The sequence below is a fragment of the Equus asinus genome, chromosome 20, assembly GCF_041296235.1.
Source record: "Equus asinus isolate D_3611 breed Donkey chromosome 20, EquAss-T2T_v2, whole genome shotgun sequence".
Lineage (NCBI taxonomy): Eukaryota > Metazoa > Chordata > Mammalia > Perissodactyla > Equidae > Equus > Equus asinus.
The window spans coordinates 90,787,893-90,810,611 of NC_091809.1; the positions used below are offsets into that span (position 1 = coordinate 90,787,893).

The following is a 22,719-nucleotide window of genomic DNA, read 5'->3' on the forward strand; positions in this document are numbered from 1 at the left end:
AAACTCTCCATTGTTAACTGGATGCATGAGGTGCCCCTTGGTAACTGATCACATTGACTTGATCTGTAGTCTAAATGTTTACAATCTATTGCTAATTTATTTTTGAAGTGTTCCCCAAAGCAGTATTCACAGTATGATTCTATTTTTTTGTTTTCCTCTTTGTTTTTCATTTTTGTATGTGTATTTTCCAGGTTTTATGTAATGCATACACATTCTTTTAGATGATGTGGTGGATTGGAATTGGCCACCCCAAGATATCTCTTTTTGGCATCAGGATTATTTTGGGCTGGTTACTTTTAAAAACTGCAGACATGAAAGAAACTCTGAAAAGTAGAAGTTACCCTTTCTTAAGAGACATTTATATTTGTAAAGAAAATCTCCATCTGTAAATGTGTCTCTCTCTCTGTACCAAGAAGAAGGGGGGATGACCTTATCTGTAGAAACTCTTATCAGTCAAATATATTTCAGAAAAAAAGAAATTTCATTAATATCAAAGAAAAGAAATGAAGTGAGAGTGGGAGATGGGGTAGATAATGCATTGCCTTGAAGCTGTGGTACACAGAACTTGGTCCTTATTCTGAGGATAATGGGAATCCATTAGAGTGTTTTTAACAGAGGAATAACATGATTAGATTTATACTTAGTGGAATAACGTTGAATACCTGGGCAGCCCAACCCCTTATTTCAATTTATCCCAGATCCTGTGGAAGTAGTGAGCCAGGTGGCCATATTTCTAGCAGGTGCCTGCTACTCCAGAAGCCATCACTGATAGAACAAAATGTGTATATCTGACCTGGGAGAACTGGTCCATACGGGGATGAAACATTTAGAGCCTCTCTCTTGAGAATTTAAACAAAACATAAAACTGTAGTCAAACAAGGTACATAGGAACTAGAAGTAGAGTTGAGTCCATGTAAAAGCTGAAGTTAAGTAATAAAAGTAGCTAATGACCTTGCAGAGTCAGTTCTTCTTTATGGAGACATATCAGAGAAGCAGAGATAAAAGACCTTGAGGTCCCACAAAAGAAGAGTGAGGGCCAGTTATGTTTTCTAAAATTGTCATGAAATAATTTTTTATCTTTTACTTTTAAATTTATCTTTTAAATTGTCATACAATTATTTTTTATATTTTTAATATTTTACATTTGAATTAAATACCTTTAAAACTGGAACTTGTTTGAGAGGGTTCTTCCTTTTTTTCTTAAAGAAAATATTCTTTCCCAAGAGGTTTCAGAAAAAACAGAGAATAGAGAATATATTGGGTGGAACGCATGAGGGGAAATAGGGAAACCTTTACATGGCTGTTGGCTTAATCAAGGTGTGAAATGACGGTGCTTCAGATCATGGCATAAGCAACGGAAATAGGGCGTAATGGATGTATTAAAGAGACATTTAGGAGGGAGAATAATCAGGACTTGATAATTGCTTGGATGTTGAAGATGGGATGAAAAAGTGGAAGGAGTTCAGGACTATACCAGGTTTCTATCCTAAGTGACTAGATGCTATTCACAGAGGTACCCAGGACTTCTGGATCTCCACACCCATAGCTACTAAATAGCTACACTTGGGTGTCTGTCAGACCTGAAATACAACATATCCAAAATGAAACATTAATCCTCTTGTCCAAGCAGACAAACATTAATCCTCTTCCCCCTTCTGTATTATATGTTTTCCTTCCCCAGGCTTACAATTTGTGACTTCCCAACTTCTCTTGTAAACATCAGCCATACTTAACTACTTTTATGCTTTCCATAGTTTCTCTTACTCCTGGAATTTTCATCTGTTGATTCTGTCTGATTCTCTATTCTATTTCTTCTTCTTACTTTTTTCATCTTTTAGTTCGAATTTTAGGTGGCACCTCCTCCTAAAAGATTTTCCTAAATGTAGGTTAGCTGGCCCTAACTTATGTGCCAATAGACCTCTAACTTCTCCCTAATATGGCACTGATTATAATTACTTCTTTGTTAATATGTTTCCAGCAATCATTCCAGAACTTTATTTTGTCTCGGGAAAACATAGCCAAGTAGTGACTTGAGATAACCTTTCAAGCCATGTTATTTCTATTGTTCTGACCTGGGTCTGGGGCAGGTGGTGGAGGCTAGATAAATTGATCTCCATTGGAGACAACTCAGCAGGACCCCTGGAATCGATGAATGTTGTTCATTGTTACATGTATAGTACCTATCCCAGTTCAGGCACATAGAATACACTCAATAAGTGTTTGATAAATAGGTGAATGAGTAATTCAATTAAAAAATAAATTATAGGTGGGTGATAGGATTTTTAAAGGGTCTTGTGTTTCATTTGAAAACTGTAGGTAACAGTATAAAAAAATACCTAAGAGATCTTGCAGTGGGAAGCAGGAGTCACATGAGGAAACTCTCATGATAGAAGGCCCTGAGAAGTACATGACTCACTTAAGACAAGGGAGAAACTTGTATGGGCTCCAGTTCTCACTGTTGTGCCCCCAAAATGCATTTAGTCCTAGGGATGAGGTCTTCAGGACATGGAGAAGAGTATGCACTGGGCAGAGAGGAGAGATTTTTCCGTGTTCAGCTCTGGAGGTTGAGCTCTTTGGCATGGGTCTTCTAAGGGAACTCCTTCAAGATCACCAGCAGCCTCAGGTGAGGGAGTAGGCTAGAAAATTTCTTGGAAACTCTGGCATCCTCAGTTCCTTTCAAAGTTGATTTGTCCTCTGAAATCTGCCAAAATTATAAAATATTTCATAAAGTTTCAAAAGTACTGTAATAAATGTGCAGTACATAAATTAAGAAATTTAACAATTTTCTATATTTGCTTTATAGATTTTTATAGAACTAAAACATACAGATACTATTGTAATCCTCTTTTATAAGCTCAGAGTTCCTTTCATCTCTTGGTAATAACCACTGTTATGAAGTTTGTGTGTATCTTTTCTGTCCAAGTTTATATAATTTTACTACATAGGTAGTTGTCTGCAATAAATATAGGAGTACTTTGTATGTTTCAAAGTGTACATACTACATCCATATCTTTGCAGCTTGCTTTGTTTGTCTTGCAGCTTGCTTTGTGAACAGCATTATATTATTGAGATTTATCTGTGTTCATATACACAGATCTGATTTGTTCTTCTTTGTTCTATGAAAACACAGTGTGTGAATTTCACTGTATGGATATACCGTAATGCATTTATCCAGCTTCCAACTGGGAGTTGATTAGGTAGTTTCTAACTCTCTTTTCACAAGTACAATGACTGTGTAATAATTGTGCACATTTCTATTTGAAGACTTTTTAGATTTTTCCAAAAGATATACATGCCAGAATGGAATTACTTTGTCATAAGAAGTCATTAAATTCATTGATATGAGCAGGCACCTAAGTTAAACTTTTTCCATATAGATAGCCGATTTTCCTCACCTAATTTATTAATAATCACGTTCCCCTTCTGATTTGTAACAGTCTCTGCAATGTACAAAGTTGGTACACATGCAAAGGTCTTTTTAAAATTACATTTTGTATGGTTTCTTGCAGGCATACAATTTTGCAAATTTAGCTTATAGCCAGAGGAAAGAATAATTTAGGGGACATTTAGTTTTTTATTCACATGCAAATTTACTCACATGTGATGGACACAATCGTTACGCTTTTGTCAGCGGACGCATGCTGAAACAGAATTATAAAGGTCTGGGATCACTTAAGTCTTCCTCTTCTTTTTATTGACAAGCACATTAGCTGTCAGCCAGAAAAGAGGCAAATCTAGACAGCCTGCCTTTGAGCAGGCTGCCTGGAATCATCAAAATGCTTTATAGATTTTCTGAAAAGCTTTGTGAATTTCATTACGAAGTATTTGTGACAGGCTGTCTGCCAGTGTCATTCTGTTAGTGCCAACTACTTAGGCCAGGTTTGCACTTATTGCATCAGGATTTTTGATAACAAACTTGCTGAACTTTTTTGTTAATTATAATAATTGGGTTGTAGATGTTACTGGATTCTCTAGGTAATCATATTACCTGCAAATAATAGACATTTTGTTTCTTGTCTTCCAATCCTTAGTGCTATAATGTTTATCTTGTCTTACGATGATCACCACAGCTATAATTCAATGTGGAACAGAATGGTGATACAGGGCAGATTTTAATGTCCTTGACTTTAAAGAGAATATTTTTTACATTTAACCATTAAATGTGATGTTTACTGTATGTTCGTGAGAGATGAATTTTTTTTCTCATTGAACAGTGATTTTATTGCTTGAGTAGGTGGAAGAATTTAGGAAACCAAGGCAGAAGCTGCAGATGACTTATATTTCCAGGGCGGAGGACTTGTGTGGTTTTATAATATTGAGCCAACTGGTGAATACAGCTCTTGATCACAATCAGAAAAGTATGGAATGTTTCATGAATTTGCATGTCATCCTTGCACTGTGGCCATCCTAATTTTCTCTGTATCATTGCAATTTTAGTATATGTGCTGCTGAAGCAAGTAATGTGTTGAATTCTTATAAAATATTTTTCTGCATATAGCCTTATATCTTGGCTTCTGATGGATGGATCAAAATTTTCTTTTATCCTTTTTTATCACTACTAACTTGAAAGTACAAACTCAATTTCTGTTCTTTTAACATTTTTAAACATAGCTATTTGTTTCACTAAAGACTAAAATTAATATTTCCATTATGTTCTTTAAGGACAGAAGCCCTTAGAAAATTTTAATTGTAATTTAACTCTCCCATTGTTTTATTTTACCTGATCTTTCTCTAATTCTCCATAATAAAATTAATCATTGTCTTTTTTAATAGTCAATGCATATGTACACTTAACATATTTAGCCGTGTCTTTGCTCACCATTGCTTCTTGCATGTCCTTCACACTTCCTTTTTACTGAAGTAAATCCTTAACAGTTCTTTTCAGCGAGAGTCAAAAATATTTCATTTTCCTCATCAGATAGAAAAGCATGTAGATTTCCAGTTTGATATTTCTTTTATCTCAGTACTTTAAGATATTATTCATTGTCCTTGGTCTTCTATTTTTCTGATAGGAAATCTGCCTTCAACCTAATTTTCATTATTTTGTAAAGAATTTTTCTTTTCTTTTTGCATATACAGATTTTCTCTGTCTTCAACATGTTGCAAGTTACCTTATAGTAACCATACTTCCCGATGTTGGACAAGTTACTTAAAATCTCTGTGGCTCAGTTCCTTGATCTGTAAATGGTGATAATAGTAGTGCCTTGCTTCATAAATTGTTGCCGGTATTAAATTAGTCAAATGTATACAGAACTTAGAACAATTCTTGACTGATAGAAAATGCTTAAAAATGTTAGACAGTAATACTATGATTACTACTACTACTTCCACTACTACTAAAATATTTCTGGGTTATAATTATCTTTATTTTTCTAATTTACCCCCAGTGTGCTTTTTAATGATAAAAATTCTGTTTTCCTTAATTTTGGAAAATTCTCAGCAATTATTACTTCACTTACTGCCTGGTTTTCATACTCTCTCCCCCTGCCCATTGATTCACTAGTAATGTTTTTCATTTTACAGTCATACACTGCATAACAATGTTTTAGTCAATGATGGACCACATATACAGTTGTAGTCCTGTAAGATTATAATAGAGGTGAAAAATTCCTATCATCTAGTCACCTCCTAGCTATCATAATATGGTATAGCACAATGCATTGCTGGTGTAAACAAACCTACTGCACTGCCAGTAATATAAAAGTATAGCACATACAATTATGTACAGTACAGAAAACTTAATAATGATAATAAATGTCTATGTTACTGGTTTGTGCATTTACTATACTATAATTTTCATCATTATTTTAGAGTGTACTCTTTCCACTTATATAAAAAAAGCTTACTGTAAAATACTATGCCATGTTATGCTGACAGCAGCCTCATACATCTTGCATTTTCTGTGTCTCTTGATTGAATCGTTTTCTCTTGTGCTTATCTCATGTTTGTTTTGTTCATCACGGCCCCTAAGTGTATAAATCCACTGCTAATGTTGCCACTAAGAGGTCATATAGGGTGATTGACCTGGAAGTGAAATTAAAATTGATTAAGAAATATGAAGATGGAAAATCAGTAATGGTTATTGCTCACCAGTCAGTTGCGTCCCATTGAACTATAGCTATGATCTTGAAGAACAAGAACAAAGTGACAGAAGTTATTGATCTGCATCATTGAAGGCAACAAGACTAACACAATTTTGAGAAGGGCCTAAATCAGACATGGAGAAATTTCTAATGACGTGGATTTTGAAGACTAAACACAGAAGTGTATTCTCAGCACCGTGATGGTCATGGCCAAAGCAAAAAGTTTATTTGTGATGTTGAAAGAAAAGGGTGGACCTGACTATGATGTTGATTTTACTGCTAGCTCTGGGTGGTTTAAATGATTCAGGAATTTTTATTCATCACATAATGTGAAAATGAGTGGTGAGTCTGTGAGTGCTGATGCAAAGGCAGCTGAAGAATTTTTGGAAACTCTAGATAAGCTGGTTGTGGAGGAAAATTACTTGCTGGAGCAAATATTCACTATAGTGGAAACCTCCCTATTCTGGAAACAGATGCCTGAAAGGACTTTCATCCGTAAGGAGGCCAAGTCAATGACAGATTTCAAGGCTTTTAAGGACAGGATAGCAGTCAGTCTTGCTTGGGGGCAATGTTGCAGGCTAGGAACTGAAACCATTTGTGATCTGGCAGTGCTAGAATCCCAGGACCTTCAAGCATATCAGTAAGCGCACACTTCCAGTGTACTACAGGAGCAATGAGAAGTCATAGATGACCCAGCTCTTCTTCCAAGTTGCCCTCCTGAATTTCTATGCTAGTAAAAAGGAGAAGTACTGTTTGGAGAATAACATACCTTTTGAGATTTTGCTTATTATTGATAATGCTCCCAGATATCCTCCTTTTATTGGTGATCTTCATTCCAATATCAAAGTGGTGCTTTTCCCTCCAAACACCATCTCTTTGATACAACCAATGGATCAAGGAGTTATAGCAGCTTTTAAGGCCTACTACCTGAGGAGAACTCTACTCAGGCTATTGCTGCAATTGAGAAAGACACTGAGAAGACACTTATGCAGTGTTGGAAGGACTACATCTAAGACTGCATCAAGAACCTTGCTTGGGCTTGGGGTGATGTTATCAAGGACATTCAGATGTACGAATGGCATCTGAAAGAGGACACTCAAGAGATTCATCCATGACTTCAAAGGATTTGCCAAAGATGAGGAGGTTGGAAAAATCAGCAAGGCTGTGGTTGAGATGGAAAACAACTTTAACTTGGGTGATAGTAAGGATGATATTGAAGAGCTCCTGGAAGTGCTTCCCAAGGAACTGACAAACGAGGTGTTGTTGGAACTAGAACAGGAATGCATAGATGAAGAAGAAGCAAGAGAAAAGAAAACTGCAGGAGAAAAAAAGAAGAACCCCCCAAGAAAATTTACAGTGAAGGATTTAGCAGAAGCTTTTTCAAACCTCAACAAGCTCCTTAAAAAGTTTGAAAATATGGACCCCAACATCAAAAGGTTTTCATTAATAAAGAGGAATTTTCATGGTGCATTATCTGCTTACAGTCAAATCTATGATGAAAAAAGAAACAAAGCAAGCAAACCATCATGGACATATTTGTGAAAAGAGTGACAATTCAAGAGGAGCCTCAGGCAGCTTCCAGAAGAAGCATTATCATCCTAGCAGATGACAGCTTCATGCGTATTACTGTCCCTGAAGAGCTTCTAATGGGACAAGATGTGAAGGTGAAAGATAGTGATATTGGTGATACTGAACCTGCATAGGCCTAGGATTACGTGTGTGTTTGTGTCTTAGTTTTTAACAAAAATATTTAAAAAGCAAATAAAAATAAAAAATTAAACATTGACAAAAGCCTATAAAAGAATATGTAAAAAAGAAAATATTTTTGTACTGCTATACGTGTTCGTGTTTTAAGCTAAGTGTTATTACAAAAGAGTCACAGTTAAAAAACTAAAAAGTTTATAAAGTAAAAAAGTTACGATAAGGTAAGATTAATTTATTATTGATGAAAGAAAAGAGTTTTTAAATAAATTTAGTGCAGCCTAAGTGTGCAGTTTATAACGTCTACAGTAGTGTACAGAAATGTTCCAGGCCTTCACATTCACTCACCACTCACTCACTGACTCACCAGAGCAACTTCCATTCCTGCAAGCTCCATTCATGGCAAGTACGCTTTACAGATGTGCCATTTTTTATCTTTTATACTGTATTTTTACTGTACTTTGTCTGTTTAGATACAAAAATACTTACCATTGTGTTATAATTGCCTACAGTAGTCAGTACAGTAACATGCTATACAGGTTTGCAGCCTAGAAGCAGTAGGCTATCCCAGATAGCCTAGGAATATAGTAGGTTATAGCATGTTGGTTTGTGTAAGTACGCTCTGTGATGTTCGCACAAGGACGAAATCGTCTGACGACGTATCACTGTTGTTAAGCAATGCATGACTGCATTTGGTTACTTTTAAGATCCTTTGCTTTCACACTCTTCTTTTATTCATTATTAACATTTTTACCTTTATATATTTAATAATTTTAATCATACTTATTTAAAGTCTATTTTAGGTTGTTCTATTATTCCCAGCAGGTATGTTTTGCCTTTGGTTGTGTAGGCGAGCTCTCCATTCATGGTGGTTCATTTATGAACGCACTTTGGAACTTTTTTCTCAATTTGTGCTGATCACTAGCTGTGGTTACTTTATTCTGTAGAATTTAATTGTGATATTTCTGAGATCCATTCATCGTAACCATCCTGACATGATGGTTTTGTGTTTTGCAATTTCCAGAGTCCCAGAGGATTCAATGTACAGAGACATTTTCTATTTTAATATATCAGCTTTAAGTTAAACCAAGAAGAAGGTGGTTTAAGACCACATATCTGCATGTGGCACAGCCTGAAGTTTCAGCTCCTGAGGGGTGACTTCATTACCATCCATGACCACAGAAAGGCAGAAAGTACCTTCATTTCTTTGGCATCGCAGGGAACATTACTTCTTAATTCCCTTTAATTTGGGGTGAAAAGAAATTCCTGAAGGCACTGGCCTTCATGTAGGGGCTCAAATCTAGCTTTCATGATTTGTAATGGTCTCAGGACCCACCTCCATTCTTCTTTTTTTTTTCTGAGGAAGATTGGCCCTGAGCTAACATCTGTTGCCAATCTTCCTCTTTTTGCTCGAGGAAGATTGTCACTGAGCTAATGTCTGTGCCAATCTTCCTCTATTTTATGCGGGACACTGCCACAGTGTGGCTTGACAGGTGTTATGTCAGTGTCAGGGATCCAAACACCTGAGCCACCATGGCAGAGGGCACGAATCCAACCACTACTCCATTCAGCCAGCCACCCACACCTGCATTCTTACATTAGCATTACCATCTTGGCTCCAGGCTTCTAGTACTTATGTCTGGGCAAGCTCTCATGAGTTATGGAATTAATGACTCATATTTGTTACTGTCTATGTGATTTTCTTATTTTGTTTCTGGGATTGGGAGATTCATGGTTTTTTTTTTTTCTTACTGCTCAATTCTGTATTTTTTTGATACCTCATATAGAATTTCCATTCATTTTATTTGGACAGGGTGGTACCCAAATCATCTCAGGCCACTTAATCTACTAACTTTCTACTGATTACCTTAAACATTATTATTTTAATTAATATAAAAAGAGAACACTGCAATTCAAACCTGTGTACACACAACCTAGCTTAAGAAAAAGTATTACCCATGTATTTGGTGTACCAATATATATATATATATACACATAGTCCTCCCTGTCCCTTGCTTTCTCACCCACAGAGGACTACTTAGTTTCTATTCTGTTATTTTGATCTATTTGTCCATTTTTGACAAAATAACACTTTTAATTGCTACAGATTTATAATAAAAAGTTATATGATAGGCTAAGTCACCTCACCTTTTTGTTTTTAAAAAACTGCCATGTAATTCTAAGCCAGAATTTTTCATCCTTGACACTATTGACATTTGGGCCCAGATCATTCTTTACAATGGGGGGAGGGGCTGTCTTGTGTACTGTACAGTGTGTGGCAGCATCCCTGGCTTCTATACACTAGAAGTCAGTAGTAACTCTTCTCTCTGACTCCACCAGTTGTTACAATAAAAAATGTCTCTGGGTGACTGACATCAGCAACATAGCAGGGTGAGCAATTGTCTTTGTCTCTCCCTTTTTGAACTACAACTAATTGGACATTCATTGATCAATGGAAGATACTCATACAGCACCTCAGGATTCCTGAGAGATCTGTGCTGCTATACATCAGAAGGTGGATGGACTACCTCCAGGGAGAAGGTGAAGATAGGTGAAAACTCTCCAGCCCCCAGGTAGCCTAGTACCTGTGAGCACCTCTCTCCCGGCTGACAGGCTCATAGCACCACATAGCCCCAAGGATGGGTGTGAGCATCGGTGTGACTGTGGAAACAGGTGACTACAGCCCTAAGGCCCCAGGGATTGCTCTTTGATCCAGTGGGAAAATCGACAGTCCCACAGAGGCCACAGGGACAGTCTCTGGTCAGCCCTAGTGGAGAGACCCCACCAACCAAACACAAAGGCTGGGAGACCTTGGGGCAGGAGGGGCTCATCTGGGTGAGCTACCTGCCAGCTGCATTAAAAACCCACAGCTCCGCTGCAGCCCCAAGGGGGTAAGTGAGATCCAGCAGGACTGTGCAAGCATGTGGTGACAATCAGGAACCCCAGCATGACTGCTTCTTGGTCTAGGGGAGAAATCCACAGTCCCACATCCGCTGCAGGGAGAGTCTCTGCTTGGCCCTAGTGGAGAGGCCCCACCCACTAAGCAGAAAGGCGGGGCGACCTAAAAGCAGAAGTGGCACTGCTGGGCAGGCTAACCACTGCCTGCATTAGAAGCCCATAGCTCTGCTGCAGCCTAGAGCAGGCAAGTGAGATCCAGCAGGTATGGACAGTGGCAGAGCTGTGAGTCTGGGCAAACCAGCGCCTGACTGCAGTGAAAACCCATAACACCACTGCAGACCCTAAGGAGAGCGTGTCTAGGTAGGTCTGTGGGATCAGACACCAGCAACCTGAAGCCCCTGTGTGATTGTTCCCACAGTTGACAGGAGAACCCACAGGGCCACTGTGATCCCCAGAAGAGGCCCAGGCTCAGTCAGGAACAGCTAACAGGGATCCTGCTCAGCACAGATTACACAACTACTGCCCCCTCACCCCCAGCAGCAGCAAGTGGAAGCAGTAACCAAACTCTATCTCTATGTGGAGGCAAAAATCTGCAAAAACAGTGTGAAAAAATATATTAAATCTCCAGAAGAGAAGGAAAATGACAAATATCCAGAAAACAATCTCGAAGACACAGAAATCTATAACATAAATGACAAAGAATTCAAAATAGCTATCATTAAAAAACTCAATGAGTTAAAAGAATACAGATAGACAACTCAACAAGTTCAGGAGCTATGTCACAAAAGAGCTTGATACTATAAAGAAGAACCGATCAGAAATGTTGGAGATGAAAAACACAATGGAGGAGATTAAGAAAAACCTGGACTCCCTGAACAGTAGGGCTGATAATATGGAGGACAGAATTAGCAGTTTGGAGGATAGGAACATAGAAATGCTTCAGATAGAGGAGGAGAAAGAACTAAGACTAAAAAGAAATGAAGAAACTCTCTGAGAAATATCCAACTCAAATAGGAAATGCAACATAAAGATTATAGGTATCCCAGAGGGAGAAGGGAAGGAGAGTGGAGCAGAAACCTTGTTCAAAGAAATAATAGCTGAGAACTTCCCAAACCTGGGGAAAGAGCTGGAAATCCAAGTGACAGAAGCTAATAGATCATCAAACTTTATCAATGTAACAGACCAACCCCAGGGCATATAGTAGTGAAGCTTGGAAAAGTGAATGACAAAGAGAAAATATTAAGGGCAGCAAGGCAGAAGAAAATAATCTACAAAGTAACCTCTATCAGGCTGTCAGCAGATTTCTCATCAGATACCTTACAGGCTAGGAGAGAGTGGAATGATATATTCAAAACTCTAAAAGACAAAAACTCACAGCCAGGAATACTCTATCCAGCAAAAATATCCTTCAAATATGACGGAGAAATAGAAACTTTCCCAGATAAACAAAAGTTAAGGGATTTCATCACCACAAGAACCCCTCTACAAGAAATGCTCAGGAAGGCCTTCATACCTGAAAAAAAAAGAAAGAAAGAAACGGGTTACAAAACCCTGAACAAAGGAGATAAGTTGAAAGATAAGATCTGAAAATCACAGTTCTCCATCAGAACAGGTTAGCAAATGCTTAAGTATAACATTAAAGATAAAGGGGAGGGAAACACCAAGAATAAATATAATCTTGTCACTTTAACCACAAACTCACAATACAAGAAGAAAAAAGATCGGACAATAACAACCTAGAAGGGAAAGAGGAGAGGGATGGAACCAGCTCACTCGAAGGAAATAACAGACTATCAGAAAATGGCCTATCTCATCTATGAGATGTTTTATACAAATCACATGGTAAACACCGAACAAATAATTAGAACAGAGACACAAATTACAAATAAGAAGAAAATCAATATAGAAAACTACTTCACTGAATTGGTAGTCCTAAATTCATGGGATGAGAAACAAAGGAAATGCAGGAGAATCTGAAAATGAGTAATAAAATGGTGGCATTAGGCCCTCACATTTAATAATCACTCTAAATGTAAATGGATTGACTTCTCCAATCAAAAGACACAGAGTGGTAGGGTGGATTAAAGAACAAGGCCCAACAATATGCTGCCTCCAGGAAACACACCTCAGCCTCAAAGACAAACACAGACTCAGAGTAAAGGGATGGAAAACAATACTTGAAGCTAATAGTGAACATAAGAAAGCAGGTGTTGCCAAACTTACATCAGACAAAGTAGACTTCAAGGCAAAACAGGGAAAAAGAGACAAAGAGGGACAGTTTGTAATGATAAAAGGGACACTCCACCAAGAAGATGTAACACATAAATCTATATGCACCCAACGCAGGAGCACCAAAGTGCATAAAGCAACTACTAACAAAACTAGAAGGAGATATCAACAACAATATGATAATAGTAGAAGACCTCAAAACCCCACTAAAACCAAAGGATAGATCATCCAGACAGAAAGTCAACAAGGAAATCGTAGAATTAAATGAAAACTAGACCAGATGGACTTCATAGATATATACAGAACACTCCATCCCAAAACAGCATCTTACAAATTCTTCTCAAGTGTGCATGGAACATTCTCAAGGATAGACCATATGTTGGTAAACAAAGCAAGACTCAACAAATTCAAGAGGATTGAAATAATATCAAACATCTTTTCCGAGCGTAATGCTATGAAACTAGAAATCAACTACAAGCTGGGAAAGGGGCAAAGATGTGGAGATTAAACAACATGCTATGGAACAACCATTGGATCATTGAAGAAATTAAAGGAGAAATCAAATATTATCTGGAGACAAATGAAAATGAAAACATGCCATACCAACTCATTTGGGATACAGGAAAAGTGGTCCTAAGAGGGAAATTCATCCCAATACAGGCTCATCTCAATAAACCAGAAAAATCTCAAACATACAATAACAAGCTACACCTAACAGAATTAGAAAAAGAAGGACAAACAAAGCCCTACGTCAAGAGAAGGAGGGAAATCATAAAAATTAGAGCAGAAATAAATGAAATTGAAACAAAAACTTTAGTAGAAAGGATTGATGAAACAAAGAGCTGGTTCTTTGAGAAAATAAACAAAATTGGCAAACCCTTAGCCAGGATCACTAAGCAAAAAAGAGAGAAGACTCAAATAAATAAATTTAGTAATGAAAGAGGAGAAATCATAACAGATACCCCAGAAATACAAAAGATTAGAAGAGAATACTGTGAAAAACTATATGCCAACAAATTGGGCAACCTAGAAGAAATGGATAAATTCTTACACTCTTACAACCTGCCAAAACTGAATCAGGAAGAAATAGAGACTCTGAATAGACCAATTACAAGTAAAGAAATTTAAACAGTAATCAAAACCTCCCCAAAAATACAAGTCCAGGACCAGTTGGCTCCTCTGGAGAATTCTACCAAACATTGAAAGAAGATTTAACACCTATCCTTCTCAAAATATTCCCAGAAAATTGAGGAAGATGGAGCACTTCCTAACAGATTCTATGAAGCCAACATCACCCTGATCCCAAAATCAGACAAGGACAACACAAAGAAGGAAAACTACAGCCCAATATTACTGATGAACATAGATGCAAAATCCTCAAGAAAATATTGGCAAACTGAATACAGCAATACATTAAAAAGATCATATACCATGATCAAGTGGGGTTTATACCAGGGACACAGGCATGGTTCAACATCAGCAAGTCAATCAACATGATACACCACATTAACAAAATCAGGGAAAAAAACACATGATCATCTCAAAAGATGCAGAGAAAGCATTTGACAAGATCCAACATCCATTTATGATAAAAACTCTCAATAAAATGGGTAAGTAATAAAAGGAAAGTACCTCAACATAATAAAGGCCGTATGTGACAAAGCCACAGCCAACCTCATCCTCAATGGGGAAAAAGTGAAAACCATCCGTTTGAGAACAGGAACAAGACAAGAGTGTCCACTCTCACCACTCTTATTTAACATAGTACTGGAGGTTTGGCCCAGAGCAATTAAGCAGGAAAAAGAAATAAAAGGAATCCAAATAGGTAATGAAGAACCAAAACTCTTGCTTTTTGCAGATGACATGATCTTATATATAGAAAACCCTAAAAAGTCCATCGGAAAGCTACCAGAAGTAATCAACAATTACATCAAAGTTTCAGGTGCAAAATCAACTTACATAAACCAGTAGCATTTCTATAGTCTAGTAACAAACTAACAGAAAGAGAACTCAAGAACATAATCCCATTCACGATCACTACAAAAAGAATAAAATTTCTTGGAATAAATTTAAGCAAGGAAATGAAAGACCTATACAATGAAAACTACAAGACTTTCCTGAAAGAAATTGATGATGACATAAAGAGATGGAGAGACATTCCATGCATGTGGATTGGAAGAATAAACATAGTTAAAATGTCCATAGTACCTAAAGCAATCTACAGATTCAATGCAATCCCAATCAGAATCCCAATGACATTCTTCATAGAAACAGAGCAAAGAATGCTAAAATTCATATGAGGCAACAAAAGACCTCAAATTGCTAAAGCAATCCTGAGAAAAAAGAACAAAGCAGGAGGCATCACAATCCCTGACTTCAAAATATACTACAAAGCTATTGTAATCAAAACAGCATGGTACTAGTACAAAAACAGGCACACAGATCAATGGAACTGACTTGAAAGCCCAGAAATAAAACCACACATCTATGGACATCTAGTCTTCAACAAAGGGGCTGAGAACATACAATGGAGAAAAGAAAGTCTCTTCAACAAATGGTGCTGGGAAAACTGGACAGTCACATGTAAAAGAATGAAAATAGACCATTCTTTTAAGACATTCACAAAAATAAGCTCAAAATGGATCAAAGACTTAAAGGTAAGACCTGAAACCATAAGATTTCTAGAAGAAAATTTAGGTAGTACACTCTTTGACATCAGTCTTAAAAGGATCTTTTTGGACACCATGTCTTCTCAGACAAGAGAAACAATAGAAAGAATAAACAAATGAGACTTCATCAGACTAAAGAGCTTCTACAAGGCAAGAGAAAACAGGCTTGCAACAAAAACACAACCCACCAACTGAGAACAAATATTTGCAAATCATACATCTGACAAAGGGTTAATCTCCATAATATGTAAAGAACTCACACAACTGAACAACAAATAATCAAACAACTTGATCAAAAAACAGACAGGGAACAGGAACAGACATTTCTCCAAAGAAGGTATACGGATGGACAATAGGCACATGAAGAGATGCTCATCATCACTGATCATCAGGTAAATGGAAATCAAAACTACACTAAGATAGCACCTTATACCCATTAGAATGGATAAAATAACCAAAACAAAATATAACAAATGTTGGAGAGGTTGTGGAGAAAAAGGAACCCTCATACACTGTTGGTGGGAACGCAAAATGGTGCAGCCACTATGGAAAACAGTATGGAGATTTTTCAAAAAATTAAAAATAGAAATACCGTATGACCCAGCCATCCCACTACTGAGTATCTATCCAAAGAGCTTGAAATCAGCAATTGAAAGAGAACCATGCACCCCTATGTTCATTGCAGCATTATTCACAATAGCCGAGACATGGAAGCAACCTAAGTGCCCATAGGCTGATGACTGGATAAAGAAAATGTGGTATACATATATACCATGGAATACTACACAGCCATAAAAAAGTATAAAATCGTCCCATTCGCAACAACATGGATGGACCTTGAGGGTATTATGTTAAGCGAAATAAGCCAAATAGAGAAAGACAATCTCTGTATGACTCCACTCATATGTGGAAAATAAACAAACGTGGACAAAGAGAACAGATTAGTGGTTACCAGGGGCAAAGCAGAGTAGAGGGTGAGCACAAAGGGTGAACTGGTGCACCTATAATATGACTGACATATAATAATGTACAAGTGGAATTTCACAAGATTGTAAACTATCATAACCTCAATAAAATAAAAAGAAAATGTCTCCGGACTTCGCCAAATATCTCCAGGGGGCAAAATTGCCCCTGATTGAGAACCACTCTTATGGCTCTTTTTCCTCCCACAGATGTTTTAGAAATAGCTTGTTCAGTACCACAAAAATTTTATTAGAATTTTGATTGTAACTGAATTGATTTAGTGAATCAATTTGCAGAAAAGTGAATCTTCTTGTTTAATAATATGGTATGTCTCTCCATTTATTATATTTATTCTAACGTTTTTAAATGAATTTTATAGTTTTCTCCATACTGGTCATGAATATCTTTTTTCTACATCTATGTCTGGCCACCTTACAGTTTTGATACTATTGTTAATAGTAACTTTTAAAAATAGGTTTTCTATTTGTGGTTGTTTACAGAAATGCAATTAATTTCTGCATATTTATCTTATGTCTAGAGCATTGCTAAACACCTTAATTCTACAATTGATGTTTTCTTGAGTTTTCTACATATAAAACCACTTATCTACAAATAAAGAAAACTTTTTTGCTGTCCATATACTTTTTTCTTTTTCTTTTCATTCTCATCTGTTGAGTGCTTAAGTACAATCATGGATAGAAGCAGTGACAGTAAGCATCTTTGTTTTCCTGATTTAAAAAAGATCTATAGAATTTTACCACTATGAGAATTTTTGTAGGTTTTATTTTAACTTTATTGAGACATGAAGTAAAAACAATCTAAATGCAAATTTTAAGTGTATAGCATAAGTTTTGACAAATGTATGTGCCCATATATCTACTACCTGAATAAAATGTAAAACACTTTGATCACTTAAGAAAGTTTTAGAACTTCTTTAATTTTTCTCAGCAAAGTTTTGTAGTTTGGGATATACAGGTCTTAGTATCTCAATATATTTTGATAAATTTATTTCTAAATAAATAAATTTGTTTCTCAAGTATTTTACTATTTTAATGATATTTCAAAATTTTATTTTCCAACTGTTTGTTGCTAGATCATAAAAATATAGTTGATTTTTATGTATTGACTTTGTATCATTTGGCCTTTTAAATTCAATTATTAATTCTAGCACAGGGGTTTTTCTTGGTGGATTTTTTTAAGAATTGATTTTGTAGATAAACACATCATCTCAAATATATACTGCTCTGCTTCATCATTTCCAACCTGTGTAACTTTTAATTATTCATCTCACCCTACTGTACTTGCTAAAAGTTCCCGAACGATGTGAACAGTAGCTATGAAAGCAGACACATTTGCCTTGTTACTGATATTAATAAAAACATTCAATGTCTAAACATTACATATGATGTTGGCTGTGGTTTTTTGGTAGATACCTTTTATCAGATTGAAGAAGTTCACTTTTATTTCTAATTTGTTGAGAGTTTTCAGCACAAGTGAGTTGAATTTTGTCAAAAGTTGAATTTTGTCAAAAAGTTTTTCCATCTATTAAGATGATCACATGAATTTTCTTCATTATTTTATTAATGTAGTAAATTACATTGTTTGACTTTTTAACCTCACCTGGGCATAATCTGTTATACTTTTATACATTGTTGGATTTGATTCGTTAACATTTTGTTGAGGATTTTTGTGTCTATATTCATGAGAGATATTGGTCTGTAGTTTTCTTGTACTATCTTTGCCCGGCTTTGGCAAATCAGGGTTAAGACTGTTCTCATGAGATGAACAGAAGTTTCCTCTTCTGTTTTCTGATATTGTGTGTAATTAGAATTATTTCATACTTTTTTTTGTAGAATTAGCCAATGAAATCATCTGGGCATGGGGTTTTCTTTGTTGAGGATTTTTGTACATATATTTAAGAGATGTATTTGTTGGTAATTTTCTCTTCATGTAATGTCTTTTTCAGATTTTGGAATCAGGGTTATGGTGGTCTTATAAAACAATTTGTGTTGTATTTTCTCCTCTTGTAGTTTCTGAAGAAGTTTGAGTAAGATTGATATTATTTCCTTCTTAGATGTTTGATAGAATCTATCTGTGAAGCTATCTTGGCCTTGGATTTTCTTCTTGGAGAGCTTTTTTTTTTTAAAGATTTTATTTTTTCCTTTTTCTCCCCAAAGCCCCCCGGTACATAGTTGTATATTCTTTGTTGTGGGTCCTTCTAGTTGTGGCATGTGGGACTCTGCCTCAGCATGGTTTGATGAGCAGTGTCATGTCCGCGCCCAGGATTTGAACCAAGGAAACACTGGGCCGCCTGCAGCGGAGCGCGCGAACTTAACCGCTGGGCCACGGGGCCAGCCCCATGGAGAGCTTTTTAAAACCACAAATTTATTTTCTTGAATAGATAAATGGCTATCCACATTTCTTATTTCTTTTAGGGTTCATTTTAGTAAGTTAGACTTTCTAAGGATTTTGCCGACTTTATCTTAAGTCAAGGGCATGCATTGCTGGTCTGGTCATGCTGACTGCACCAGTCTTCCCATAGTCCAGCAGCACCTAACGGGCTAATTCTGGGCACTGCAGAGAGTAAGACCCCACCCAGATCAGTCAGTGTTACCGCCTTTCCATCTTTAAACATTGTGCAAAGCACTCCTAAATAGCGTTATTTTACAAAAGAAGAAAAGAACGGACACAGAGAGTTTAAGTGACTTGTCCTGAACACACAGCCAGGATTCAGCTCAGAAAATCCTAGTTCCTACCTGTGCTGTTAACCACTCTCATGTAATATGCAGTCTTGGAATGTTTGCTGAATAAATTGGCACTATCAAGACTCTAACCTCTTTTCTCCAAATGATGGAGAAGGAAGTTTGGAAAGAGAGAAAGATGGCTTTTTGAGTCTTGGAGGCCAGAATAAATGGATTTTCTTGGGGTGCTTGTAATGGCTTTCACCACTGGTAGGTGGACCTTTCCCCCAAATTCAGTTTGGATATCAAGACTGATGATGCCGCACACACTCCCCAAGATGAATGAAAATGTTTATCAGTTATATGATTGAGGTCTCTGCAGAGAGCAGGGAAAGCCTTTTAAGCAAGTTTGAAATGGCTTGAGAGGGCAAGGAAAGGAGACTAGCCTGGGCTTTCATCATGGTTATGGGTAGGGCCCGAGATGAGAGTTCTCACATGCGGGCCGGGGCTCGGGTGGTTTGAATCTCTCGCTGGCATCAAAAGATGGAGCACCTGGGCTTTCTCATCAGCTTACCCACATGTGGGCACAAGGGGAAGAAGAAAGGGTGACACTTGAGAATTGATGGCAGTTAAATATCAAAAAACAGAAAAGAAAAGATAATAGAGTCATACTCCTCATTTCAGTGCTTTATTCTAGCATCCTTTTCCTTCCCAGCCTAGAGTTAGTGCAGTGTATTAGAAAGAGCACGGACTTTCATGTCTGAGTCTTTACAGGCCGTGTCTTAAGCAATGAATCTGCGAGGGCTGGCACAAATGAAGCTCACAGTCCGTTCTACTCACAGGATATATGAAGCATTCAAAAGGGTAGGAAAATTACAGAGATAAAAGATATATTTGAAGGGCCAGCCTGGTGGCATAGTGGTTAAGTTTGCGCACTCTGCTTTGGAGGCATGGGGCTCATGGATTCAGATCCTGGGCGTGGACCTATGCAGTGCTAGTCAAGCCATGCTGTGTCAGTGTCCCATATGCAAAACAGAGGAAGGTTGGCACAGATCTTAGCTAAGGGCAAATCTTCCTCAAGCAAAAAGTGGAAGATTGGCAACAGATGTTAGCTCAGGGCCAATCCTCCTCACACACACAAAAAAAGAGACATATTTGAGTTAGTTTGGCTGCTTGGCAACCCTCTGAGGTTTCTTACAGGGAATGTGTCCTAGGCGGTGAGGATGACTGGTCAACAGTGCCAGGTGAGCAATTTCCCAGGTATAAAGTGCACCCAAGAAAGGGTATACCAGGTTATTCATGGCACTCAGCAATCCTTGACCCAGTCACTCCCTGAAACAACTTACTGATAGAGGAAAAACAGTAATTCTGCCACTCAGTAAGCCACACCATTCAGGCTCAAATATCTGATATTTTTCCTACATCATACTTCTACAATCTTGTCCTGGCATATGCACCATAGATAATTCAACATCACCTCACTTGTATTTACATTGTAGATACTAGGAATTTTCCTTTCATGTCCGATTTATATCTAGTTCCTTGGGCAACATTGGCTATGGTTTCCCTCTGCCTGAAAGAACTGACTTTAGATTTTTGCTATGAAAATTATTAGGGAATTGATGATGCGTTTAGGGTGGAGTTTAGAATGGGAGCCACCTTAGTCTTAAGGGTTCAGTGACCAAATTGCCTTTCCTCAAGGACATCTCTTCTCCTCCCATGTCTTTCCTGTGGCCTCTCAGACTAGTAACTGGGAGAAAGAGAAAGGAGAAGGGAATCCTGTAGCCATGTTCTCTCCAGAGGCATGAATGAAGGTCAGGCTTGTAGAAACAAACTTCTATTTCCCCTAAAGTCATTCCTTCTATTTTTCTCTTAACATTATCTGGACATTTGTTCCATCTCAGCCTTCTGTTTGTCTCTGGACGTTCATGCCTTGAACGGGGAAGTAACCAGTATATTTCAATCCTTCTTGCTCCAGGATCCTTCTCCTTTTTTCCTTCCCATTTTCTCTCCAAAAGACTCTTCCATACACAGGGGATAATAAGAGTAACTAACCTCTTTTCTAAAGACTTCAGTAAATCTTTACTATACATCTACTAAGAGTGAGGCCCTGCGCTAATAACACAGATATGTGTGATGAATGAATTGGCCATTGCCTGTACAACTGTGTTCTATGGGGCAGGGCTGAGGAGACAGATATGTAACTAAATAATGAAGTTAAAAGATGCCAAGTAAAAGATGTGAGGAATGTACTCCATGTCACATACTGAGGAAAGAACTACTAACTTTAGGTATCTAGTCCTTCCTAGGCCAGTTCAAAGGCTACCTCCCTGTAAAGGATTCCTTAATGACCCAACAGTTGTATTCTTTCTCTATTTGACCAGTAAACCAACTTTCCCATTTCGTACCTTCCATGTGACTTACCACATTGTAATTTAGCTCCCCACTAGATTGTGAGCTGCTTGAGAACAAGGTCCATGTCTATTCCATTTTACGCATAGTTCAATTTGATTTTCAAACATACTATCATTTAGAATCTTTGCAGCTTCACGAGTGAATTTGGTCTATACCTTTCTTTCCCTGTAGTGTTCTTGTTCAATTTTGGTGGCTTAATGAAATAGCCATAGAATGAAAATCGGTTACTCTTTTTCTTTTTTTTTTGCCCCCTTTTCCAAAATAGTTTATGAAATAGGCATTTGTTTTTGAATATCTAGTTATTCTGTAAAAATGGTTCAGGAATCTTTCAGGGATGGAGAATTGGAAAACAAATTCTGTTCCAATTATCTGCACTTTCTAAAGTGATTGTGCCAAAAAGCATCCTAAGTAACAGTGTAGGTGAATTCCAGTTGCTCCTTTTCCTTGTCAACACTAGTATTGTCAGTAATTTGAGTAGTTATGTAGTAGTATATCATTATAATTTTAATTTGCATTTCTCTAGTAACAAGTTATGTTGAACATTTTTTTATGTGCTTATTGATCATTTGTATATCTTCTTTTGTGAAATGTCTGTTCAAATCTGCTGCCTGTTTTGTTTTTGAGTTGGTATCTTATGTTGAGTTTTACGTGTTCTTTATATATTCTGGATACTAGTCTTTTGTCAGATACATGCCTTGCAAAATTTTCCCCCATTCTGTGGCTTGACATTTTGTTTTCTTAACTAACTCTTTCAAAGAGCAAACAGTTTTAATCTTGATGAAGTTCATTTTACCAATTTTTTCTTTGACAGTCTGTGCCTCGTGTGTCCTGTTTAAGAAACTCTTGCCTAGCTCAGTGTCACAAAGATATTTTTCCTAGGTTTTCTTCCCAAAATTTAATAGTTTTAGGTCCTACATTTAGTTCTGTGATTCATTTTCTGTTAACATTTGTTTAGGCTGTGAGACAAGGGTCAAGGTTCATTTCTTTCCCTCCATACAGATGTCCAATTATTCTGGCACCGTTTCTTAAAAACATTACCTTTTTCCATCTTAATTCAGTGGCTAACTGTCAAAAAATAAC

At 37.1% G+C, this 22,719-nt stretch overlaps 1 non-coding gene across 1 annotated transcript; it reads right to left on the reverse strand.

Moving 5' to 3' along the window:
- Positions 1-4,354: 4,354 nt before the first annotated feature.
- On the reverse strand, positions 4,355-4,457 carry LOC123279191 (U6 spliceosomal RNA). Its single transcript, XR_006517110.1, has one exon. It is a non-coding gene; the product is annotated as a U6 spliceosomal RNA (small nuclear RNA).
- Between the last annotated feature and the right edge of the window lie 18,262 nt (positions 4,458-22,719).